The 27,832-nt window shown below is 39.9% G+C and overlaps 1 protein-coding gene across 3 annotated transcripts in view; it reads left to right on the top strand.

The window, feature by feature from the left end:
• The window catches only part of TMEM108 (transmembrane protein 108), a 747,136-nt gene that overhangs the window by 164,434 nt on the left and 554,870 nt on the right, over positions 1 to 27,832 (top strand). The window contains exon 3 of one of the 3 annotated variants that reach the window (XM_073899979.1): positions 19,573 to 19,769. The exons of the other annotated variants lie outside the window; for them this stretch is intronic. The gene's annotated coding sequence lies outside the window, so the exon portion shown is untranslated. The remainder of the gene's footprint in view (positions 1 to 19,572; positions 19,770 to 27,832) is intronic. 3 annotated transcript variants of the gene reach the window in all.

The following is a 27,832-nucleotide window of genomic DNA, read 5'->3' as shown; positions in this document are numbered from 1 at the left end:
TGACTGTAAAGATGAAAATTATAAAAGATTTTATAAAAGGAATTGATAAGGTGCTTGAAAAAAGAAAGGATAAAAAAAAGAAAGAAAAAGAAACAAAAGGGGGAGAGAATGTGATCAGGCAGGAGACTAGAACAAAGGCATACACTAGAGATTTAGGGTATATTTTGATCTGTTAGAAGAAACTGTATCTCAAAATTTTAAAGAGAGAACAACTTATATATATGCCAAAAATAAGGGTAACTACTATGAATGTATAGAATATGACTCTAAAAATGAAAAATAAAAAAAATTTTTTTAAAAAGGTATTGATAAAATGTTGGTTGAAAAAGGGAAAAAGAAAATAAAAAAAACAGTTAATATTAACTTAGATTAAATTAAAATTAACTTTGAAAGACTAATGAATCATGGTAAAAGAGCCATGAATTCTATTTGCAGTATTCCCCTAATGCTGGAGTTCTCCCGTTCTCATTCGGTAAACTTGGTCTTGGCTGGCTGTTCTTGCTGATCTTCTGGGGGAGGGGCCTGCTTCCGTGGTTTCCAAATGCCTTTGCTGGAGTCAGAATTGCCCCGCCCTTGTTCAGGCTAAGTAAGCTGCTCGGGTTTGTTCTTGGGAGCTTTTGTTCCCTGCAAGCTTTCCATATAGCTTTGGGGGATGAGAGTGAAAATGGCGGCCTCCTAATCTCTGCCCCGGAGGAGCCGAGAACTCGGGGCCCTACTCAGTGTTCCCCCAGAGAAAAGCAGTCAGTCACTCCCATCTCCCCAGTCTTTGGCCGCACTCTGTGCTCACCCAGCCTGTGACCAAGTATTTCTATCTCTGGCTCCCGACTCAGTGTGGTGTCTCCAAACCCAGCAGATCCCTGTGGTGTGCTCCCGCGCCGCTCCTCCCAGAGGAGGAAGGGGAGTCTCCCCGGCTCTGCTGCTTGTTGAGTCCCTGCTGGAGGAGCAGTGGCCCAACTGCTGTGGATCACGGTTTATGGCAACCCAAAGCTGAGAGCCCATTCCCTGGCTCCGTCTCTGCAACTGGCTTCCCTCCTCCGATACCCAGGAGCTCTGCTGCACTCAGGCACCCCCGGTCTTTCTGTGACCTCGAGGGTTCTGAGACCACACTGTCCCCCGAGGTTTCCACCCCCCGCTTAGCCACTGGAGTGACGTCCCTCAGTGGAGCCGACTTCTAAAAGTTCCGATTTTGTGCTCCGCTGCTCTATCACTTGCCAGAAGTGGCCGATGGAGGCCCCCTCCCCCGCCATCTATCCTCCCGAGTATCGCCTCGGATTCACTTCGCACAACCTACCTTCCAGAAAGCGGTCGCTTTTCTGCTCAGAGAGTTGTTGCTATTCTTTTCTTTGATCTCCTGTTGAGTTCGTAGGTGTTCAGAATGGTTTGATCCCTATCCAGCTGAATTCCTGAGACCAGACGAAATACAGGTCTCCTACTCCTCCGCCACATTGCTCTGCCTCCCCAAGAAATAAAATTCTCAAAAAAAAAAAAAATACTGCAGCCTGTGGCATACCTTCAGAAATTATGATTTGTTTCTTGAAGGCCTGGGAATTTTTGAAAAGCTCCCCAGGTGATGTTAATATAGAGCCAGGGCGCATAGTTATGGTTCTCAAAGTATGGTCCCTGACCAGCAGCCTTAGCAGCACCTGGAAACTTACCAGAAATTCAAACTCTTGGGCTTCATCCCAGACCTGCTGATTTAGAAACTCTGAGGGTAGGGCTGAGCAATCTGTTTTAACAAACCCTCCAGGTGATTGTGATGCAGGCTCAAGTTTCAGAACCAATGGTCTACATGGAGCTGTTTAATTTATTTTACCTCTTCATAGACCCGTATCTCAAGCCTTTGAACTGAGCCTTTTGGAGGTGACCTATCGAATTACATTTGTCACACAGCTTAACTGACTTTCTAAGAGCTGTGTTGGGCTGACTTATGGCTTGGCAGAAGGTTAATTGTTTTGATATTTTGGTAATTCTCAGCTCATTTGTCTATGATTGTTAATTACCAAAATAAGATAGCTAAGTTGAGTCCTCTCAATGGGCTCCCTTTATTATTTTTTAATGTGATTGTTTTCCTAATTGTTTCAAACAGTCGTTTTTCTCCCCATGTCTGTTCCATGACATGATAAATGGCTAGATACTAAGTGCCTGCTTATTCTACCTTCAGCTGCCATTATATTTTTCCGTTTTTTTCTTTTTGAGAGAAAAGACCCAACAATTGTTTACCAAGATTTTTGATGCCAAATATTTTTATAAATACATGGAGTATAACATACTTGCCATAAAAGCAAACATATATTGTATAGGATATCACATAGGGTCTAAAATTCAGGGTGCAATACAATGTTATTATAATTATCTTTATATGCCCCCCACTAACTGCTGAGCTTCTGGTGGGGGTGCATATCTTATTCTTAACTGTCTGGCAGAGTGACTAAAGTATAATAAACATTGAGCACATGTTTGGTGAATGAATAAAAGAATGAATGAATAATGGCACCATCCAACACTAGCTGGTCATATCCAGGCATCATGTTTATTTTGTCTGGAGGCCACACTATAGAAGACTCATTGTTGTCATAATCCAAAGGTGAAAGTCAGACCAGGAACATGAAAATGATTTGGATTAAGTAAGGGTGTCTAGGAGAGGAAAGGGGAATACTGCATGGGTTTGGAGTCACTCCCTTGTAGGGATGGAGCTGATTTTCCCCTCCCCTATGAAGCTGGGGAGGCTCAATGTTGTCCTGTCAGCAAATAGAGTGGGAAGCATAGCTTGGCATGAGAGAGTACAATTATTATAATAAATGAGAAGGAATCAGAATACGCTAGTGGGAAGGCCCTTCTTATCTCTGGAGGTTGAGATGGCTATGGAGGGCAGGGTTGGGGAAAGCCGTGGGAGTGGTAACCCATTAGGAGCATATTCCCCCAAAGAGGCATCTTGACAACAGGTTCTTTAAAGTTCAGTGTTTAAGACTATGATGAAAAGGCATGGAGCAAGCGAATCATAAAGAAATTCTCAAAAAATGGTACCATGGCAGCTCCCCAGGTCAGACTGTGGCTTCACTTGTGGAAGGAGAAAGGGTGGCTATGGAGCTAGGAAGCTCTGAAAAGAGAAGGGTCACCTCTTGAGGTAGGCCATTTTCCTCCTCAAGCTAAACCATACCGTCTTTATACTCGAGGAGGGGGATTGGAGCACTTGATTGTGGGATGAATAGGATGGTCCTTCTGGAAACTCAGTCCCCACAGAAGGTAGGAGCATCCACAAAGCAGTGGCAATTGATAAGGAACATTAAGGATATGAAGGTCTTAGAATAGAACAGAGCTCACTTTCTCTGTGTTGCATGACTGGGTACATTTGGCAGGGTGGTATGGTGAAGGGCAAAGGACCTTAAGCTGAGAGAAACATGAAAAGAACCATTTCTGCCCATATATGCCTTGGGAACATAGTGACCTTTTTCTTTGATGAAGGATTTGCATTTGGGGTCTCCTGATCACTCCTGTTCATTTTTCCATCACCTTCTTCCTCCTTTGTATTTCCTCTACCAGCCCCTAAATCATTTCCTTCTGTTCCATTTCCCTCACTATCCAAGTTCAGTCCTCTCCAATGCAATGGGTGCTTAGCATTTCTGGTCCACATTGTACAAGGATGAGGCAGGTAGCAACAATCTCTCACGAAGTGAAAATACAGTTTTATTCTTCACCCACGCTAGGGCTCCCAGCGCATACGTATATTTTCTTAACAGCTAAAAACGAAGACTTTCTGCTTATTATGAACATATACAGGACAACTGGCTTTATTTTTTTTTTAAGATTTTATTTATTTATTTGACAGAGAGATAGAGAGAGAGCACAAGTAGGCAGAGCAGCAGGCAGAGGGAGAGGGAGAAGCAGGCTCTCCACTGAGCAGGGATCCTGACATGGGGCTTGATCCCAGTGAGCGGAAAGCAGACGATTAACCAACTGAGCCATCCAAGCGCCCGAGGACACCTGGCCTTTAGAAGCCTCCTTTCAGTTCTTTCTCTGGGCGTGGTAGCTCCTACCTCAGGGACCTTTCTATTCCCCTATCTGGAATATTCTTATGCTCCCTTTTCACCAAGCTAATACCCACTCATCCTTCAGATTTAAGTCCAAATGTAGTAATTGTGATATTAGAGAAAATGACAATGCTGATATTTCAGTATTTGTTTCAAGTTTCAACACCATTATTATTTTTTTTTTTCCAAAAAGTGTCAGCATAGCATTGCCGTTAAGAGCATAGACTCTGGAGGTAGATGGCCTAGCTTTGAATCAGCTCTTCCATTTACTACTGTGTGACCTTGGGCAAGTTTTTTAACCTCTCTGAACTTCAACTTCCGTATCTGTAAGTGGGGATAATACTAGTACCCCCCTCATAGTGTTGCTGTAAATACCAAAGGAGTAATATTTATTAAAAATTGATTAATTAAAAGCAGAAAATTCATATTTAATGCATTTAAAATATAAACGTATTTAAGTCTATTATAAAAAAGGAAATGAAAATATTACCTTATAAAAATACTAGATATATTTTTCTGTTGTAGAAATATAATAGAAATAAAATACTATGAAAATAAATTGATGCTACATAAAAAGGACTAAAACTTGAATAATAAGAAACATTTATTATGAAATAGTTTTTGATCTTTAAAAAAAACCTGTAGTCTTAAAAAATTAAAAATGACAATCATGTCATTATTGAAACTCCAGAGCATTGTTTTTCAGAATTGTCCAGCTGTTGGAAGCTCTGGTCCATGAATGCCAAGAGGAGATTTTAAATTAGAACCTTCTCTTTTCTTACTCCCCTATCTTCAGATAATACCATCTCTCTCTCTCTCTTAAAGATTTATTTATTTATTTGGGGGGGAGGGGCAGAGGGAGAGGGAGAATCTCAAGCAGACTTCGCATCTAGTGCAGAGGCCAAATCTGGGCTCGATCCCATGACCTTCAGAGCATGACCTGAGCTGAAACCAAGAGTCAGATGCTTAACTGACTGTATCACCCAGGTGCCCCCAGAAAATACCATCTCTTAACTGATAACATGGAGAAGTTATTTTTAAACATTTCCCCCAATAGGAATTACAGAATTCCACAGAATTTTTTTTTTTTTGAGCCAGAGTTTTTGTTTCAAAGAAATCATTTCTGGTTCTTTTTTGTCATCCTTAGATATCTTATGTAATAGGTGAAGGTTCTAACACAGTGTTATTTGTAAATGTGGAAACTGTTACTTCCTATTTCACTTTTTCAAGAAGGTCTCTTTCCATTGTTTTTTTCCTTTTTTTCTTGAGTATCCTAGAGGAATAAAAGAACACCTTCCAAATGATTGCAACTTTGATTCAAAATTTTATTTTATTATTTTTTGATTCAAAATTTTAATGCAGAATGCAACTCTGGGTATTTCTCAAGACATATGATTCTGGCTTCAATTTTTTTCCAGATGCCAGCATAACTTTATACCAACAAAATATGAGTATTTTTTTACTTAAAGATTTTAAGATATATGGGATGCCAGAATACCAAAGACAGATTTTGCAATCACTACTCAAATGTCATTTACTTAAAGAACCCCCTCTTTCCTTACTCCTCAGACTGGATTAAAGCTCTATGTTATAACCAGAGGTCTGCAAACTATAGTGGGGGCCAGGCAGGGGGAGGGTTTGCTAAATCCAGCCAGCCTCCCATTTTTTGTAAATAAAGTTTTATTGGGCGCAGCTATACCTATTTATTTACATACTATGGCAGCTTTTGCAATACAATGGCAGGGTTGTAGTTGCAACAGACACTGTACAATGATCTAAAATATTTACTCTTTGATCATTTACAGAAAAAGTTTGCCAATTATTAGCTCCCTATACCTGTCCTTCAAGACCTGAGTACAATTTGTAATGATATATCTAGTGATTACTTTACTAATGTTAATCTCTAACTATTCTTTAAGCTCCCTGAGGGCAAAAACCATGTTTATTATCCTATTACTTTCCCAGAACCTAGGCTAGTGTTGGCACATAGTAGTTGCTCAATAAATGCTTGTTAATTAAATAATTAGATTATATAAGATGACAATTGGGGTAAACCTACATTTCTCTTGCAACTTGTGAAATATGGTGGTGAAGAATTAATGGGGTAATACAAAAAGTATGCAGCATAATGTCTAGAATATAGAATGTGCTGAATAAATGACAGCCCTTATTATGTAAAATCCTCCAAATTGCCTTTTTAAAATCCTGTAGAGACTTTGTCATGTAAATGCACAAAAATATTAGGAAATGCATTCATTCCAAGGCACATGTTTATTATGAATTTACTCCATGCCTGGTGAAGCCACTTTCCTTACTTCATGGCTTCTGAGTTTTACCAACCAGCCATTTTCTTATAGGCCCTTGCTAATGATATCTGTTCTAGAAAAGAGGATCAGTGGCGAAGTCAGCAGCCTTACCAAAGAACATGCCAGTTCTTCATTTGTTTGCTTGTTGACCAGGGCTGTGCATTGCAATCACCCGGGGAACTGTTAAAAATAATGATGTCTGGGCTCTGTTCCCAGAGGTTCTGGTTTCATTGGTCTAGGGTAGTGCTTTTAAAACTTCCCAGGTGGTTCTAATATGCAGCCAGGGGTGAGACTGTCAATTTTATCAGTTAAGAGGTATTCAATGAATATTTGTTCAGAGAGATTGAATACAGAAATAAACAATGGCCAGACCATTTATGACAAAAGAATTCTAACCCACAACCTCGGCAGTAACTGACCTACAAGGATCAGGACTTAGTAACTGCCAGCTTCCCCATTTTATACCTTTCAACTCAAGACCAAAAAGAGAAAGTCAAACATATCTCCCAAACATCAGATAGGATGCACTGCTTCTAGTTAGTTTGCCTCGAGTATTCCCATACTAAACAGTCTCCAATCAGAGCATACCCGAAGCCTTCCTTTTTTTCTCACTATAAAGCTTCCCTATTGCCCTGCTTGTGTTTGAGTCTCTGCCAAATTCAGGTGATGGTGGCTGACTTCCTTGCTATACCAGACTCTGATTAAGTAGCCTCTATTCTCATTTGTGTGGTCTTCATTAATTTCCACAGTGCTCTTTTTCTTGTTACTGTAACTAGTGTTGCACAGATAAATAACAGACTTTGACTTCTCTTACAACCAGGAAAATCATATAACAGAATCCCACTGGGATTAGATTAAAAACTGGAATGAATATGAGGATTCAGGGGTGTCTCAGACAAATGAAAGTCCAATTGGGTCTCAGGAACCCAGGAAAGGAAGACTATTGGGAACCAAGAAATTTCCCCACTTTGTCTCTCATCCCCATTTTTCTCTGTGTATCTGCTTAATTCTTTCTTCTTGGTTTAGACCACTTGTCTCTACTGTCCAGCCCACATGGCAGAATAACCACTACCAGCAAATCTTAGGATTTTACCTCCTCAATTAGAGACAGAAGAGCTAGACCAACTGGAATCTCTTATTGTACATTCACATCCCCAAGGAAGGATCTCAGTGGCCCATGTTGGGGAGGTTCCTTTTTCTGCTGCCCCATTGTAACTGTGTGAATTGCTGGGAGGAGGTCAGTTCCCACAGTAAACATGGAAGGTGGCTGAGGGAGACATGTTAGCAATACAACTTTAATAATAAAAAAAAGGCAATTTAAGTTCTAGATTTTTGCCAAAGCCTTTGTTCAGCTGTGTGTGTGTGTTTTGTTTTTTTGTTTGTTTGTTTTAACTTCCTGGTGATTTTGGTCTCCTCTGGTGAAGCTTCCCTTGTATAACTCACACCTGCAGCTCCACTCTCAGGCATCCTGGGGTCATTTAACATTGCAAGGAAAATTGTCCTTGAGGCTACAGTGCCTCAGGAGACCTTATGTGTACCTCTCTACCTTATAAGCTTATGTGCACATACAAGTGTGCCAGCTGTGTCCATGCCCTCACCACCTCCCAGTGTCCTTTAGAAGTACACTTCACCTATTACTTGATGAGAGGGGCTCATGCCGAAACAACTGCTATGATCCATGCTATCCTTTTGGGGGGCTTTATGGCCTTGGATCTTCTTGTCCAGCAGATCTAGGGTTGGGGCAGCTGTTAGGAGCACCCCAACTTGGGGGAGCCCCCCCAACTGCATCTATCTCCCTCATCCAAAGAAATACTATCCTCCCTCAGTTGCCCCTCACTCTACCAAACAATAGGGATGCAGAATCAGCAGGAAGGTACTAGGGATAGAGTAAGAGAATTTCTGGAAGTGGAATGAGCTCAGAGTCATCCATTGCTCATCAACTCAGGCTCTAAAAAAATTATGGGCAACACAAGGAGGCAATTAAGCCTAAGTGTATGCCATTTGCTTTGTAGGTGAATATAGATTGCAGAGACTAGAGTTTTGAGACATTGTGCTCAAGCCAAAACTAGGGCATACTGTACTTCTTCCATCAAATCATACACCATAAGTACAGAGGAGCCCATAGGATTAAGCCCAGAATTGATACTTTCAAAGGAAGCTTGGAGGAAAGTGCTGCTTCAGACATTCTTGCCACTATAACCGTGGAGCTCTGCACTGAGTCTTGATATCAAAGATTTACTGAAGACCCGACACATTTACCATTATGCAAATAACGTATTCTTACTTTTCCCCACTGTGAAGTTCAATTAATGTTTTATGTGAAGTCAAATAGGCTGCTATTCCTTAAAGTTCTAGTTTTAAAGAAGCAGCAGTATTGTCAGTCTGCTTTGATGTCTGCTTATCACTGAGGGAGGAGAGCAAGGAACAAAGATCTGGGTGTTTTACATTAGTTATATAATTTCAGAGTTCACAGTCTCTTTGCCCTTTTCAAGGTCTTGGGGACTATCTGATCTGACATTTCCCAAGCCAGACAGCCGAGGACAGCCTCTGAAAGATCATCTCTCTCTTTCATTCCCCCCCCCCCCCCCGATATTTTACAGGAGTTTGCAGTGTATCTGATCCTCACTGGAAAGGATTTATTAGGCACTTAGTTAGGGCTAGAGGACATTGTAACCTAGATGAGAAGGACTGAGTTTCCATTCCTCTGCTTATTGTAGCAAGACACATAGATGTTTATGAGCCTTGATTTTTTACCAGTCAAATGGGAATAATGTGGAAAGCCATGTATTATCAACTGATGATCAAAAGAGATCCTGATGTGGAAGGCATAAACTCATTTATTGAGCACTTACTGTATGCCATGTAATCTACCAGGCCTGGGGCTGCAGTGATGGAGCAAAGATAGACATAGTCACTTTTCATATGGGTTTACTTGAGTCTATTTGGAAAGTTAGATATTCAGTTTTTAAAAGGCACACAAATGTTAACTTTAACTGTGACAAATGCCCCAAGGTAGAGGTATATGGTGTTGTGAGAAGCTGTATTAGGGGCATCTATTCTGGGTTGAAGGTCAGAAAAGTCTTCCACAGTAGTGACAACTGAGCTACAGTCTGTAGAGAAAATAAGAAGTCACTAGGAGAAGAGCTAGAGGCAGGGGAACAGCAGGTACAAGACCCCATAAAGAAGAGACCCAGAGTGTATACAAGGGACTGAAAGATCATGCAGAAGGACCACTGGCACCTTGCCCTGCCACAGTTTTTTTTTTTCTTAACATATAATGTATAATTTGTTTCAAGGGTACAGGACTGTGATTCATCAGTCTTACACAATTCACAACACTCACCATAGCACATACCCTCCCCAATGTCTATCACGCAGCCACCTCATCCCTTCCACCCCCCACCACTCCAGCAACCCTCAGTTTGTTTCCTGAGATTAAGAGTCTCTTATGGTTTGTCTCCCTCTCTGGTTTCATCTTGTTTCATTTTCCCCTCCCTTCCCCTATGATTCTCTGCCTTGTTTCTCAAATTCCTCATATCAGTGAGATCATATGATACTTGTCTTTCCCTGATTGACTTATTTTGCTTAGCAGAATACCCTCTAGTTCCATTCATATCATTTCAAATGGCAAGATTTCATTCTTTTTGATGGCTGAGTAATATTTCAGAGTGTGTGTGTGTGTGTGTGTGTGTGTGTGTGTGTGTGTGTGTACACACAATCTTCTTTATCCATTGATCTGTCGATGGACATCTGGGCTGTTTCCCATAGTTTTTGCCCTGCCACTATTAAGGCTACACATTGCATACAGTCAGAGGGGAGAATAAAAACAACTTTGCATCCTTAGACAACCACGGAAAAATCAGAAAAACCATGTCTAATCCTACTTTTCAAAATGAATCAATCTCTGAGCCATGCCTTAAAAGTCAAAACCAACTTTGTCTCTGACTTTTATGACCTTGGTGTCTTCAGATTTATATTTGAAGATATGATAATCAAATGAGGAACTTCTGGGTTTTGAGCAATGAAAATAATAATCAGACTGATTGTAACTTTATAGCATTTTTAAATATTCCATTTTCCTTTATTCAGGGTGTCCTATTCTTCTGAAAGTTGGACGCTTGCAAACAGTGAAAGGCTCATTTCTTAAGGTTTTTGTCTCCCTCTGGGCTCTCTCTTAATGGTGCTAGTGTGGCTGCAATGGCCCCAAGTGAGTCTAGAGGGATTTAGTTGGGGCCAGCTCACAGAGTCCTGCAGGTTACTTCAGAAGTCTTGTCTTTACCTTGAGATCAAGAAGGAAGCCACTGGGGGTCATAGAGACATGATCTCTTTTTTTCCCTAAGTTTTTATTTAAATTCAAGTTAGATAACATATAATGTAGTATTGGTTTCAGGAGTAGAATTTAGTGATTCATCACTTACATATAACCCCCAGTGCTCATCCTAACAAGTACCCTCCTTAATGCCCATCATCCATTTAGCCCATCCCCCACTTACCTCCCCTCCAGCAACTCTCTGTTTTCTATAATTAAGAGTCCCTTATGGTTTGCCTCTGTTTTTATCTTATTTTATTTTTTCTTCCCTTCCCCTATGTTCATGTTGTTTCTTAAATTCCACATATGAATGAAATCATTTGATACTTGTCTTTCTTTGACTGACTTATTTTGCTTAGCATAATACCCTCTAGTTCTATCCACATCGTTGTGAATGGCAAGATTTCATTCTTTTTGATGGCTTAGTACTATTCCATACTACATCTTCTTTAATCATTCTTCAGTCTGTGGACATTTGGGCTCTTTCCAAAATTTGGCTATTGTTGATAGTGCTGCTATAAATATTGGGGTGCATTGTGCCCCTTTGAATCAGTATTTTTGTATCCTTTGGGATAAATACATAGTAGTGCTATTGCTGGGTTGTAGGGTAGTTCTATTTTTAACCTTCTGAGGAACTTCCACACTGTTTTCCAGAGTGGCTGCACCAGCTTGCATTCCCACCAACAGTGTAAGAGGGTTCCCCTTTCTCCACATCCTTGCCAACATCTGTTGTTTCTTGAGTTGTTAATTTTAGCCATTCTGACAGGTGGGATCTCATTGTGGATTTGATTTGTATTTCCCTGATGATGACTGGTGTTGAGCATTTTTTCATGCTTGCAGAGTTGAAGAGTGCATTAGACACAGAGTAAGTGGACATGTTAGAAGGCCACCGTAGTAACCGAGTTGAGAGAAGATAGAGGTTTGCTCTGGGGTGGGGATGGTGGTTGTGGAATAGAGAGGAGAATGGAATTGAAGGATATTTAGGTGATAAAATGAACAGGACTTGATTCTGCCTGAGAACCAGTTGGGTGGTGAAGCCATGCCCTAAATAGGGAAGCACCAGAAGAGGGGCAGGCCTAGGGGTTTATAAAGTCCATAATGCAGGAAAAGTCTGATTCTTTTTTTCCAGCAATTGAAGAATTCTTCAGATGATGGTACAGTTATACATAAGCTATTCCAAACTACATGGTGCTTTAAAGCCAGCATTCCCAAATCTCAGTGTGTAACCCTTTAAACCCTCTGGTAGAATGCACAGAATTCATTCCTTTGTCAAAGCCACTATTGTACCTCCTTGGAGAACTCATTTAAATGTATATGGAAGAGGAAGCATTAAGCCAGAATTTCCCTCTCTTAATAACCTCTTATGTTTACGTGGTATTTTAAAATTCACGAGATACTTTATCACAGTGCTACTCAAAGCATGGTCTCCAGAAGGCAGCATCAGCATCACTTTGGAGCTTTTTAGAAATGCAGATACTCAGACCTTCTGAATCAGAAACTTGTATTGTGGGTGTTAGAAGCGTGGAGGTCTGCAGTCTGTGTTTTGGCAAGTTCTCCAAGTGATTCTGCTGCGTGCTCAAGTTTGAGAAGCACTGCTTAGCATACAATATCTCTTCCATGCTTAACAATAATTGTGGAAGGTGGATATTATTCTTGTTTCACTAAAGAAGAACTGAGGCCCTCTCAAGTTAAACAATTTGCTTAAGCATATAGTTGGTGGTGACAAAGGTTGAAATCCAGTCCATGGTTTTTGTAAATCTACATTTAGTACCTTCATAGCCTTCTTACTTGAAATGAGTGCCAGGACCTTGAGGGAACATATGTGTAAGCTTTGATGGGGATGGAGGGTGGGAAGGTGGGTTTGGAAGAGATGGAAGGATATCTTACCTTACACCAAATAATAAACCATCAGATTCTACTCTGCCTAGGGAGGCCCTCATAGGTATGCTGGAGCTTGCTGCTATCAGCTTGTGAGAGGCAATAATGCATATCTCTTCCAAATTCTGCATTCAGTGATGACATGTTGGTGGGTTAAAATGGACCAGGATGGAAGTATTTACACCACAGAAAATGGCAAAGGCTGCAAATCAGGGCTTTTCACTCCTACTCCCAAGGGCAGATTGTTAAATATTTACCAGCATTCCCCTGGAGGAGAGTCAGAACATCTCAGAGACAGTGTATCATAAAATAGGGAAGGAGTTGCTGGAAAAGTGGGGCAGGTTCACTGTGATCAAGATAAGGTGTTGCCAATTATAACCATGAGCCAGAAGTTTCTCCTATGGATTAAGATTACTGGGAACAAATAAATGTATCTTAAATTTTATGCTTTCAGCTGAGCTAACCTAGTCAAGATGGGAAAAAATTACTAAATATACTTGTTTTTGAGACAAAATAACAAACATTTTAAAACAGTGGTCTCTAGTTTTTTTTAAATATGAAAAGCAACGTGGACAGGGTTTTCATAATAAAGAACACTTTTTCAGCCTTTTCTCCAGCATGGGCTTGAAGTCGCTTGTGAGAACTATTGAACATAATGATAACAGGTGCCATCAACAATACCTACAGAATATGGAAAGAAATGAGTTTTTGCCAAGATCAGGTTTATGTTACATTTCAGTTAAAGTTGAATAAAATTGTATGATTTTTTTTTTCTAAAAACCCAAGAGAGAGAAAATAGTATATTGACATATAGATTCACTCTGGGAGGATTGTTTGAAATGGAACCTACTGTCGCTAAAATTTGGATATATTTTGGTTTGGAAACCAAGAATGAAAACTTATGATGTTGGATTTTTAACTCAGAATGTCATAGAACTTGGCTATTGACACCAGTGATAGGAATCACTTAGATCCCCCCAACCCTGTGGGTCTCAATCTGGGTTTCACATTAGAATCACTTGGGAAGCTTTCAAAATAGTTGATTCCCAGGCTGCATCCCAGACCAATTAAATCAGAGTTTGAGAGGGAGACCCAGGCCTTATTTTTAAAACACCTCAGATGGTTCCAATGTACACCTAAGGGCAGGAACCCCAGTCCTGGAACAATGACAGAAACTACCCCCTTATTCAGCAGATGAGAGGCCTACAGCCCAAATTGCTTCACTGACTGTCCCTGAGCCACTCAGCTAGCTGCTCACTGGTTTATCATCAATCAGGTAACAAATGTGGAACACCTAGTGCTTGCTCAGTCCTGGGATGGATGTCATGGAATTTGGAAAGGCCAGTGCGGTAGACTGTGGAGCTCTGTGCTCCTAACTCCCGTTGGCATTTTCATCCTGGTGAAATCATTCTAAATCAGTAGTTCTTTCAGGTCTTCATTTCATCACACAATCCTTTCCCACCCCCAGGTTTTTCCAATCCTCTACCTAATATTACAATAATAATCTGAATTTGTTTTCCTAGCGTGCACCGGTTTGTAGTCATATATTTATGAGATTATTACATGAATGTAGACTCCCCCACCAGTCTGTAAGCTCCATGAGGGCAGGGATTGTGTCCGGGTTTTGTTCACTGTTCATTTATTTATTCAACCAGTATTTTTTTTGAGTGCCTGCTCTGGGTTGGGCTGTTTCAAGAATTAGAATGTTGCCTGGAATATAGTAGTCATAGATGTTTCTGTCAGTTACAACAAGGCCGAGAGAAGCAAGGTGGAATCATAAAGAGGCCGCCCTTTGCCTTGAAGTGTGGTTCTCAGAGTGGTTCCCAGACAAGCAATTTTCAGCATCACCTGGGAACTTGTTAGTCATGAAAATCCTTGGGCCCCACTCCAGACCTAGAGAATCAGAAACTCTGGGGGTGGGCCCAGCAGCCTGGTTTAATGAGCACCCCAGGTGATTCTGATGAATGCAAAGGTTTGAGACCCTCCTCACTAAAGAAGCCGGGGGAATGAGGAGCTGATGATATGCTCCAGGTTTTGTTTTGGCGTCAGTTAACAAATGCCGACCCATCGGCTGCCTCTTTGCCTGTCCCTCTTTAAGGCGCCCCACCTGCCCCAGAAAATGCTCAAAGTGACCATCAGATTTTGATCCCCAAGGACAGCTCTTCCATCAAGGTGAAAGAATGCACGGTAGGCACCGCTGAAAGGGATGGTTTAGTGAGGCACTCTTAACAAAACTTTAAGAGTATCCTCTTTGAATGAGTTGGCTGTGTTAGCAGTCAAAGATACAAGTGTTGGGGGGTTATAAAGCTTGATGCTACCTTGTTCTGTGGTACCTGTTGCCAACTGCGGTTGTTAGCAGCTCACATTTGCTTTCGTGTCTCCCTTGCTGGGATGGCCAAGAATTTCTGAAGGTCACAAAGCCTTGCTGTTCGGCCCACTCTCAAGTCTCACTTGCCAGCTTTGACAAGGCCCTTCCTGGTGCTGCTGCTCATCCTTTTCTTCCCTTCATCCTGGCTCCCGACTGCCCCCTTCCCACTTCCTCCCGCCGGCCCCTCTCTGGCCTCCTTCACTCTCAGCTCTGACGCTGCCACTCCTCTTGGGAAGTGAAGGAGCGCAGCGCGCTCCCTCTCTGCTTCCTTCTCTCTCCCTCATCTTTCTGCATCTTCACCTGTTCCTTCTTTCCTCACTTTCCATCTCATTTACAAAGGATTTACTGAGAGGGGCGCCTGGGTGGCTCGGTTGGTTGGGCGACTGCCTTCAGCTCAGGTCATGATCCTGGAGTCCCGGGATCGAGCCCCGCGTCGGGCTCCCTGCTCGGCGGGGAGTCTGCTTCTCCCTCGGACCCTCCCCCTGCCCCGTGTTCTCTCCTTCATTCTCTCTCTTTCTCTCTCTCTCAAAAAAACAAAACAAAACAAAGGATTTAATGAGAAACTTTTATGTACCATGGACAGTGCAGCCTATAATTCTACTTTCAGGGTGCGTTCCAGGAAAGTGGATTTTAAAAAAATATGCAAACAAATATATATAGTATATGAATATATGAGACAGGATAATTATAAATGGGAACAGAAGCCACAAAGGAAATTAATCAGGTCCAAAGAGAGAGAGTAACAGAAAGAAGAGGTGATTTGTTTCTTTCTAGGGCTCTCCTCCCTTTACACATTGTGATTCCAGCCTGGTTTGCTTCCCTGACTTAATTACTATCATGATTTCTCTCTCTTACTCCCAATCCTTTCCTTCTGCCTACAAATAGAATTTGTAAACTCCCACTGTAAAACATATCTTCATGATTCTAAGATTGGTTTACAACTGGTGTTTATTTCCCCCTCTCAACTAAAACTGGACCTTCCATTAAACTGGTCATTAGAGTCTAAGCCATTGCTTAGTATTCATCATTCTTGACTTGCTCTGATACTGTCCATGTCTCTTTTGATTTAAACCCATTCCTTCCTGGGGTGCCTGGGTGGCTCAGTCGGTTAAGTGTCTTGGTTTTGGCTCAGGCTGTGATCTCAGGGTGGTGAGATGGAGCCCCGCGTCAGGCTCTGCACTCATCACGAAGTCTGCTTGAGATTCTCTCTCTCCCTCTGCCTCCTCCCTGCTTGTGTGCTCAACCTCCCAAATAAATAAATAAATCTTAAAAAAAAAAATAAAACCATTCCTACCTTAACTTCTGTGAATTGGAGCCAACCTTGTTCTTGAACCTTTCCACATGTGCATCTTTTCTTGTCTTTCTTTGACATCTTCACAGCCACCTCCTTTGTGGTATCATTTCTTATGTTACCAGGCAGAAGTGACCAGGTCCTCCTCGGGCCCTCCATCTCACAGCTGTGTCTTTAATGAATGGCAGCACTCACCACCCTGCTCTAACTCTCTCATTCTCCTTTCTGGGTCTGCAGGATGCCTAAGGGCAATAACTATGAATCAAATCTTCTGATCCCCCACCACAGGGCTTTGCCACGGAGGCATTCAATAAATATTTGCAATGGATTGTTATTAGCGGTGGTATTTGGTAGATATTCTTAAGTAATATCTTCAAATATTCCTGAATTAACCTTATGTATTTGTGCATTTCAGGGATTGTAAGGCCTGGAAGATGGGAATTGGATATTTCAACTTGGGAAGAACTGGATTCTTACTCTCAAACTAAAAGCCAGGGCCATCTGTAGCCCTGGTGCCCATGAACAAGGCCTCAGTAAAGGCTGCCATAGCAACACACAGCATTACTTTGTTTAAGTCAGCATAAATTAACCTTTTAAAACATATGACTGTGAAGGGTTATGTTATTTTTGTTAAGTATATAATTACTTTTTTGCTTTGAAATACTGCCCCCCCAACATTCCCAACCATTATGACTCTGGAACACATCCCCATGCCACTCTGATACTTTCTCCTCCCAATGAGCAGAAGTGCCTTGTTGGATCACATCTGGCATGTTAATAGATACATCTTTGCACAGTAAAATGCTAAATCATGTGCTGTGGATGCATGGGTGCTGTCAGGGTTTGCAGGAGGAGAGAACTTGTTCAGAAAGTGTTTATGGTACTGAGACTAACAAGCAACCTCTTAGGGCATGTTTGATTCAGCCAGACTGAGAGTGAGATGAGAGGGCCAAGTGACACAGTATGGATCGGGGAGGTTAGCAGGAGTATGAATCTTAAGGATAGATGAACCAAACTGCCAGCCCAAGGTTTGTTCATAATCTTTGAACTCTACAGAGTTTTACTTGAGTATATGAAGACCCAACCACAAATCAGAAACCCAACCACAGAGAAAGCATTCTACTGATTTAAAAAAAAAAACAGAACAAGTTCTGTTTTGTTTTTTTTACAGATGCTGGTATTTTTTCTAAGTCCTATTCACAAATACTGTTCCTCTTCTTTTTTTTTTAAGATTTTTATTCATTTATATGAGAGAGCACAAGTGGGGGGAAGGAGGGGCAGAGAGAAAGGGAGAAGCCGACTCCCTGCTGAGCATGGAGCCCAATGTGGGGCTCAATCCCAGGACCCTGGGATCAGGACCTGAGCTGAATTGGCAGACACCTAACCAACTGAGCCACCCAGGTGCCCCTCCTCTTCCTCTTTCTAATCAATATGGTAACGCAGTAGGTGGAACAATGGGGAATAAATGGATAACACCTTATGAGTAAAAACCAACCTTCAAACATTGTCCAAGAAATTTTTTTAAAAATCATATCCTTTAATATTTCAAAATAGGCCATGATTAGACCTCAACAGTCCCAAACTCTACATTTACATACCAGATGTAGGAAAACAAATATTCATCACTTTTTCCATGATTATCCATGTGTAGAGGGGTCTATTATTTGGAGGCCTATTTGTTTAACAGAGTCATCCAAACTCTGTGAGCTGAGAGGGACAGGTTTCCAGGAAAGCCTTCAAATATTTGGTTACGTATGATCATTCTCCCTGGGAGCAAGTGGACAAAGTGTGGCACATTTGAATGTTTCTGAGGTCATTTCTAATTCTATGCTAATATTAGATGCCAGTGTGATTAATAATATAACTCATCAGTTGTAGCCACTTGATAATTATTCTCATTAGGCTCATGCATTAATACCATTTTTCTCCATGAGAAAACCAAATTGTTTTATAAATTTTCACTTGCCAAATAAATAACAATTCTCATTCTCCAAGAGCAAGACAAGTGCAAATTGCATTTCGATGAGTCTAGAGAAAGGAGATGCTATTTTATTTACTATTTTTAGTTCCACCTGTTCTTCTCAGATATATTTTTACATTACTCTTTGATAGTTTCCTTTACTGAGTGCCCTTTCCCCCCAATTCTTTTGATTCTCTGATTGAAAGTGATTTCTTTTTCTTTTTGATTTCCAACATCCCACTTTCTTTTTTTTAATTTAATTTTGTTATGTTAATCACCATACATTACATCATTAGTTTTTTTGTGTTTTTTTTTAAATTTTATTGTTATGTTAATCACCATATATTACATCATTAGTTTTTGATGTAGTGTTCCATGATTCATTGTTTACATATAACACCCAGTGCTCCATTCAATGCGTGCCCTCTTTAATACCCATCACCAGGCTAGCCCACCCCCCGTGCCCTCCTCCCCTCTAGAACCCTCAGTTTGTCTTCTGTAGCTCTCCAAGAAAGTTTAAACTGAAGACTCTTGTGTTTTACCATCCAAAGTAGTAGCATCTACCATGTCCTGCCTCCACCACCAATCTCATGTTTTCAACAGACTGTGAACACCTCAAGGGCAGGGTTAGAGGCTTATCCACATTTGTATCCTTGAGGTTGAGCTCAATGGTTGGCAAAAGGTGATACTCAATAAGTGCTGTTTGAAAAAAAGAGGAAATGCATGGGTGACTGTTCCATTCTAGTCCTCCTCATTAGACATTTATGAGGTCCATGGAGGAGACAGGGATGGGAAGCTATTTAAAGCAACTCCTCACCCACCTCCCCTCTGGTAACCATCAGTTTATTCTCTATAATTAAGAGCTTGTTTATTGATTTGTCTCTCTCTCCCTCTTCTTCCCTTTGCTCATTGTTTTGTTTCCTAAATTCCACATATGAGTGAAATCATATGGTATTTGTCTTTCTCTGACTTAGCTTAGCATTATACTCTAGATCCATCCATGCCATTGCAAATACCAAGATTTCATTTGTTTTCATGGCTGAATAATACTCCATTGTATATATGTGTATCACATCTTTATCCATTCATCTATTGGTGGACCCTTGGGCTGCTTCCATATCTTGGTTCTTGTACATAATGCTGCTATAAACATAGGAATGAATTAGTGTTCTTGTATTCTTTGGATTAATACCCAGTAGAGCAATTGCTGGATCATAAGGTAGTTCTATTTTTAACCATTTGAAGACGTCCACACTTTTCCACTGTGGCTGCACCAATTTGCACTCCCACCAACGGTGCTTGAGGGTTCCTTTTTCTCCACATCCTCGCCGAACCTGTTGTTTTTTGTGTTGTTGATATTAGCCATTCTGACAGGTGTGAGATGACATCTCATAATGTTTTTTTTTTAAGATTTTATTTATTTATTTGACAGAGAGAGAGGCAGCGAAAGAGGGAACACAAGCAGAGGGAGTGGGAGAGGGAGAAGCCGGCTCCCTGCTGAGCAGAGAGCCCAATGTGGGGCTCAATCCCAGGACCCTGAGATCGTGACCTGAGCCGAAGGCAGACGCCTAATGACTGAGCCACCCAGGTGCCCCTTATTATAACATTTTGATTTGCATTTCCCTGAAGGTAAGTGATGATGAACATCTTGTCATGTGTCTGTTGGCCAGGTTGTTCCAAATTCTGAAAGTTCTCAGTCTTTGGGAGAAATAATAGAGCTCAGATACACCACCAGGTTGGCAAAACAAAGCAGTTAACAAAATTGAGAATCCTTTTCTGTGTCAGGATGTTTATATAATCATTTTCATTTAATCTTCTTAATAACCCAATAAGGTTAATATCATCCTTATTTTGAGGTGAGAAAATAGAAGCTCAGGTGTATTAAATCTTCAGGGAAGCTTTGATGAGAACTATAGAAGCTCTTGTAAATTCACCACCAAAGCACTAGAGTTTGGTATATCTTTGGTCAGTTTTTCTTTCCCTTAGTACCATTAAGTACTGTGGTAAGCATTTCTGTGTATGTATGTACATGCATGTGTATATGCTAAGTGTGAAGTGTTGCTTTTTTCAAAGATTTATTTATTTATTTGAGAGAAAGAGAGAGTGGGATGGCAGGGGAGAGAGAGAGAGGGAGAGAGAATCCCATTTGTCCATTTGTGGTAGATGGATTCATGGTTCTCCCAAAGATGTCCACATCCTAATCCCCAGAACCTGTGTTGCGGCATGTTATGTTATATTACATGACAAGAAGAATTAAGATTGCTAATCATCAGAACTGGCCTCTGATGACTTAAAAAATGGAAGGGACCATGAGCCAAATAATGTAGACAGCTTCTAGAAGCTGAAAAAGGTAAGAAATCTGATTCTTCCCTAGAGCCTCCAGATAAGAATCCTGTCAAAACTTTGATGTTAGCCCAGTTGAGACCCATTTCAGACTTCTCATTTCTAGAACTCTAAGATTATATGTGTGTATTATTTCAAGCCACTAAGTTTGTGGTAATTTTTTACACTACTAGAAAACTAATACACCATTGAAGGACATTAACTTGTTTCCAGTTTAGGGCAATTATGGATAGAGCTGCTATAAACATTTATGTACCGGTTTTTGTGTGAACACAAGATTTCATTTCTTCAGGGAAAATACTCAGGAGTGGGAAAATGCATGTTTAACTTTATTTAAAAACTGCTAAGCTGTTTTCTAGAGTGTCTGTACCATTTTACATTCCCACCAGTTACATATGAGAGTTCTAGCTGCTTTGCGTCCTCATAAGGTAGCAACAGGATTATTTTAGCCATTCCATAGTTGGGTAGTAGTTTTAATTTGCATTTCCCTAATAGCCAATGATATTAAACATCTTTTTATGTGCCTGTCTGCTAACTTTATGTCCTTTTTAGTGAAGTGTCTAAGTCTTTTGTCAATTTAAAAAATTGGCTTATTTATTTTACTCTTGAGTTTTGAGAGTTCTGTGTACAAGTCCTTTGCTGTATATGGGTCTATTTGTGTAGTCTACTTCTGACCTCTCTATTCTGCTCCATTGATCTATGTGTCTATTCCTTTGTCAGTACTACATTGTGTTGATTAGTGTAGCTTTCCAGTCAGTCTTGAAATTGGATAGTGTGATTCCTCCAATTACTCTTATCAATATATTTTCTACCAACTCTACTCCCTTTGCCTTTCCATATAGAATTTAAAACCTGTTTGTATATATCAACAAAAAATCCTGCTTGGATTTTCACTGGTATTAGTTAAGTCTACAGATCATTTTGGGGAAATTGATATCGTTGCTATCTCTCTCCATTTATTTAGATCTTCTTTAAGTTTTTTTTTATCAGCATCAGCATTAAGTTTTTTTATCTTTTATTTTTATTTTTATTTAAAGTCTAGTTAGTTAACATACAGAGCAATATTGGTTTCAGGAGAATTCAGTAATTCATCACTTACATACAACACCCAGTGTATCAGCATTATTTTTAGTTTTCAGCATACAGACCCTGTACATGTCTTGTTATATTTCTGTTTCTTGAGTTATTGTAAATGGTGTTGTTTTTTAAATTTCAGTTTCTAATTATACCTTGTTAGTATATAGAAATGCACCCAGTGCTCATCATAACACATGCCCTTCTTAATACCCATCACCCGTGTTATACACAACTAATGAATCATTGAACACTACCTCAAAAACTAATCATGTACTGTATAGTGGCTAACTTAATAAAAAAGAAAAGAAAAAAGAAAAAAGAAATGCAATTGATTTTTTGCATTTGTTGACTTTGTATACTGCAACTTTGCTAAATCTACCTATTAACTTTAGAGGCTTTTTATGGATTTCTTGAGATTTTCTATATAGACAATCATCTCTGAAAATAGGGAGTTTTACTCCTTCCTTTCTAATTTTTGTGCCTTTTATTTCTTAATTTTTGCCCCTTGTTGCACTTGGAAGGATTTCCTACACAATGTTGAAGAGAAGAGGTGAGAGTGAGTATCCTCGCCCTGATTGCAGTATTGGGAGAAAACATTCTGTGTTCCACCATTAAGCATAACATTAGTTGTAGGGTTTGTGGATGCCCTTTACCAAGTTCAGGAAGTAGCCTTCTATTCCTAGTTTATGACCTTTTTTACATGAATGCATATTTCATCAAATGTTTTTCTGCATCTATTTGAAATAATCACGTAGTTTTAAAAATATTCTTAATATGGTAGATTACATCAACTGATTGATTTTTTCCTGAAGATCATTTTTTTATTTTATTTTTTCCTTTTTTTTATTATGTTCAGTTAGCCAACATATAGTACATCATTACATTTTGATGTAGTGTTCAACGATTCGTTAGTTTCATATACATGCTCACCAAAACACGTGCCCTCCTTAATACCCATCACCCAGCAACCCCACTCCTCCACTACTCCCTCTCCTCTGAATGATTTTCAAATATTGAATCAGCCTTGCATTTTCAAAATAAATCGTGTTTGATCTTGGTATAGTATTCTTTTTATATATTAGCTGGGTTCTATTTGCTAATATTTTATTGAGGATTTTTATGTCTGTTTTCTTAGGGGATATTGGTTTGTAGTTGTCTGTCTGTCTCTCTCATTCTTCCCCTTGTAGTGTCTTTGTCTGGTTTTGGTATCAGAGTAATGTAGGCCTCATGAAATGAGCTAGGAAGTATTACCTCTCTTCTATTTTCTAGATATTATATAGAATTCCCATTATGCTTTCATAAAATGTTTAATAGAATTTACCACTGAAACCATCTGGGCCTACAGATTTATTTTTCCAAAGGCTTATAATTTTTTAAAAAATTTATCATAAAGTAAAATTGACTTATTGTCTTTGATATACAGTTCTGTGACTTTTTAAAAAATCTATGGATTTGATCTTTTTCAGAATGTCTAAAATGCAAATTTGACTTATGTATTTAACAGTTAATTAATAGTTATGGGCTCTTCTGGCTATTTATTTCATCTTGGGTGAGTTTTGGTAGTTTGTGGGTTTTGAGGAATTAGTCCATGTCATTTCAATTGTTAAATTTTTGTTCATAATATTCCCTCATGATCCTTTTAATGCCTCCTCGGCAGTCTATAATGATATTCCCTCTTTCATTCTGGAATTCTCTTAGTTTCCTTCATCCAAGAATATCTACATTTTTCCTTTATTTCTGAGGGGTATTTTCATTGGATATAGACTGCTGTGTTGACTTGTCTTGTCTTTGGGTACTTGACAGCTGTTGTGCCTCTTTCTCCCAAATTCCAAGACTTCTGCTGGAAAACCTGTTGTCCTTTGAACCATGTTCCCCTACAGGTAATGTGTCACTGCATTCAAGTATTTCCTTTGTCTTTAGTTTTTAACATTCTGATTTTTATGTTTCTAGGCATGGGTTTGTTTTTTTCTCTTTGGGGTTTTCTTCACTCCTTGAAAGTTTTTATGACTTTGAGAAACTCAGGAAATATCCAACCATCATTTCTTTAAGTATTTTTTTAGCACCCTACTCTTTTTCTTCTTGTGGGACTCCAATGACATGACTATTAGACATTTTCTTTTTCCTTTCTTTTTGTCCCACAAGTCCCCAAGGCTCAGTTCAAGCTTTTCAATCTATTTTCTCACTGTTGTACAGACTGAATAATTCTTACTGATCTATCTTCAAGACCACTGACTCTTTCCTTTGTCACTCCTTTCTGGTATTGAGTCTATCCCATGAGGTTTTATTTTGTTACTATATTTTTTGGTTCTGTAATTCCCACTTGTTCTATTTCTGTTTTGTTATTATTGATACTTTCTATTTTGTTTTGAGAGTGTTCACAATTTCTTATTCAAACTTTTAAATAATACCTTATTTAAGGACTATCCAATAATTCCAACATCTGTGTCATCTTGTCATTGATGTCTGATGATAGTCTTTCCTCATGTATGGTGAGGTTTTTGAGGTGCTTTGCATGCTAAGTAATTTTGGATTATATTCTGGACACTTTCAATATGATAAAACTCTGGTCTTGTTTAAATCCTATGGACCATATTGAGATTTTCGTCTTAGCAGACAGTTAACTTCCTTGGGTTCAAGCTACAAGTTCCAATCTACTTTCTGTGGGCTGTGGTTGCAACATCACTTTTGTTTTCAAAGCATTTGTAGTGTCATTTGGGTCTATCTTGTGTGGGTGTGCCACTCAGTGGTCAGTTTGGAATCTAGGTGAAAAACCTCTATTAACTCAGTTCTCAAAATCTTTGATATGTTAGTAAGGACCAGATCCAGAATACACAGGTCAGGGTGAGCTCAGAAGTTCATATACAGATGTATGGGGTTGCTTCCTGAGCTCCTTACTCTCCACTATTGCCCAGTACTTCCTGGTTCCATAGGGCTCCCCTCTTCAGTCCTCTGTCTGGAAACTGCCCCTTCTCTGATTATGCTATTATGTTCAAAGGATGGGGGATGGGAGGAATGGAAATCACTGGGATTTAGCCCACCCTCTTGGAGCTGCAATTCTACTGAATTGAAAAAAAGATTCCTCTCCCTCAGAATGTTATCTCCTATGGTTTTCTTTTATTGTCATGCATTCTGGCACTGGATTGCCTGGGAACTGGAGTAATAGAGAACAAAAGGAAAGAAAATAACTGAGGAATTTACCCTACTATCTCTGAGCTTTAGGAGATCTCTTTTCTGCTCCTTGCCCTCAGATTAGAGGAATTCTCTTGGGTCTCTATCTGTTTGCGTCACAGTATTCACTTTGTATTTCAGGCAGCATTGAGTTCAGGACAGAGGATACCTGAGAGGGAAAATGATAAAACCACCAGTTTGGTATTATTTTGATTCTGGTATTCTTCCTCAGTCTGCCTACTGATAATTACTTTCCAGAAACTTTTAATACCTATACCATGCAATCTAAGTTTTATCATTGCATTCTGTGGGAGAGAAAGTTTGGCATGTGTTTACTCCATCTTACCTGGAATCAGAACTCAGGACATGAGTTTTTTGTCATCCAGGATATTTCCTCCCCTGGTAACAGTCCCTTAATTTCTTTTTAGGGAACAGTCTCCTTCCCACTTTCAGCCCAGATGTTTCCAGAGGAGTTGGTCCCACTTATGACTCAGGGTATAGCAAGTGATTTAGGCCTAAAACAATTCACTAAATACATTTTCCTGACCAAATTGATTGATTTAGCATTGGACATAAGACCCACTCAGAGCTAAGCTTTCTGCTGGAGTTTAGAGACACAGCACCAGTTCTTCCCCTTTTAGATTAAAATCTGGAAACCTTTAGTTCCAGGGGCTGCTGGTAACTATATAGGGACAATAGGGGAAAGGGTTCCCAGAAGTGTCACCAACACCAAGGATGCCGAACAGAGGAAGGGAAAGAGAAAAAACATACCCTGTTATCATTATTGGATCTTTGGGTCAAATGTTACCTGAAATCAGTTAGATCTCTCCCTGAACCATCCAGTAATTAGAGCCAATATATTCCCTCCTGTTGCTTACTGCACAATGAGCTGAATTTTCTGACATTTGCAGTAGAAATATTTCTCATTTTATCAATACTATCATTTTTCATTCCCTCACACATTAAAAAAAAACACTGATTAGTCAGAACTTATATTTCCTTTTAAATATTTGCCTTACCTAAATGTGAGACAGGAATTCATCAAAATCCTAGAGGAGAACAGAGGCAGCAACCTCTTTGACCTTGGCCACAGCAACTTCTTGCTAGACACGTCTCCAAAGGCAAGGGAAACAAAAGCAAAAATGAACTATTGGGACTTCATCGAGATAAAAACCTTCAGCACAGCAAAGGAGACAGTCAACAAAACTAAAGGCAATCTAAAGAATGAGAGAAGATATTTGCAAATCAGATAAAGGGCTAGTATCCAAGATCTATGAAGAACTTATTAAACTCAACACCCAAAAAACAAATAATCTGGTCAAGAAATGGGCAGAAGACATGAACAGACATTTCTCCAAAGAAGACATGCAAATGGCCAATAGACACATGAAAAAATGCTCCACATCACTTGCCAACAGGGAAATACAAATCAAAACCACAAGGAGATATCACCTCACACCAGTCAGAATGGCTAAAATTAACAAGACAGGAAACAACAATTGTTGGCGAGGATGCGAGAAAGGGGAACGCTCTTACACTATTGGCAGGAATGCAAGCTGGTGCAGCCACTCTGGAAAACAGTATGGAGGTTCCTCAAGAAGTTAAATATAGAGCTACCCTATGACCCAGCAATGCACTACTAGGTATTTACCCCAAAGATACAAATGTAGTGATCTGAAGGGGCACCTGCACCCCAATGTTCATAGCAGCAATGTCCACAATAGCCAAACTGTGGAAAGAGCCCAGATGTCCATTGACAGATGAATGGATGAAGAAGATGTATATATATACAATGGAATATTACTCAGTCTTCAGAAAGGATGAATACTTACCATTTACATCAATGTAGATGGAACTGGAGGGTATTATGCTAAGCGAAACCAGTCAATCAGAGAAAGACAATTATATGGTTTCACTCATATGTGGAATATAAGAAACAGTGCAGAGGACCATAGGGGAAGGGAGGGGAAAATGGAATGGGAAGTCATCAGAGAGGGAGACAAACCACGAGAGACTCTTAACTATAGGAAACAAACAGGGTTGCTGGAGGGGAGGTGGCTGGGGGAATGGGGTAGTTGGGTGATGGGCATTAAGGAGGGCATGTGATGTGGTGAGCACTGGGTGTTATATAACTGATAGATTATTGAACACTACATCTGAAACTAATGATGTACTATATGTTGGCTAATTGAATTTAAATTTACAAAGATGGAAAAAAATAAAGTATTTGCTTTTACCTTTTCCTTATGGACCTAGGCAATCTTGTTATTCACATGTCCATTTAATGTGATGAGATGTCAGTAAACCCAGATTCCCCTGAAAAGCTATGACTATGAACAGGTGTTAGGTATTGTCAAATACCAAGAGCTCACAAAAAGACATTTCATCTGATGGTTTCTCCACTATTCCTGATGGAATGTGTGTTTTGAGATGGAAGGTGGGGACAGATTAAAAGATGAGAGTGATGAGTGTATAAAGTTGTAATAATGTACTACAAGCTTTGGCTAAATTGTATCCATTTGAGGTAGCCCAGGGAACTTTATAACCTTTCTCTCATAAATAGATAAACCTCATGGTATCAGTAAAATCTCCCAAGATGCTGCAAAACCTGACTGATATCTCTCATCTCTATGCTAGAGTTCAAGTGATAACGAAGTACTTAAGGTGCCTCAACCCATCACTTAAAAAACTGGCATTTGAATCCAGACCTGCTTGACTCCAAAGGGCTTTATTTATCCTTGAGACTACATGATCATGTAAAAGACCACCACCACTCAGAAGCACACATTTGAGCAAAACTTCTGCTTACAAGCTGGAAAACAACCTGTTGTCAGTGTTCATCTCCTTCTATGCTACAAATTATTGCATTGACATCGTGGAGACTGTGGTCTCTTCCATAGTGGCTGAAGAGACCAGTAGATTAAATATGCTGGATATTCCTTGCTATCCCTCCCATTAAAAGGTGGGGTCTAATTCTCACCTCCTATTAATATTGGCTGACCTTGGTGACTTGCTTGACCAATAGAATGCAACAGAAATGATATTTTGCGACCTTTGGGACTAGGTCATAAAAAGCCTTGCAGTTTCTGTCTGAGTCTTGAAAC

The sequence above is a fragment of the Callorhinus ursinus genome, unplaced genomic scaffold (genome assembly GCF_003265705.2).
Source record: "Callorhinus ursinus isolate GAN/ISIS: 27379988/994484 unplaced genomic scaffold, GSC_fseal_2.0 scaffold1, whole genome shotgun sequence".
Classification (NCBI taxonomy): domain Eukaryota; kingdom Metazoa; phylum Chordata; class Mammalia; order Carnivora; family Otariidae; genus Callorhinus; species Callorhinus ursinus.
The sequence above is the reverse complement of the archived record's forward strand: the minus strand, read 5'-3'. Positions and strand labels throughout refer to the sequence as shown.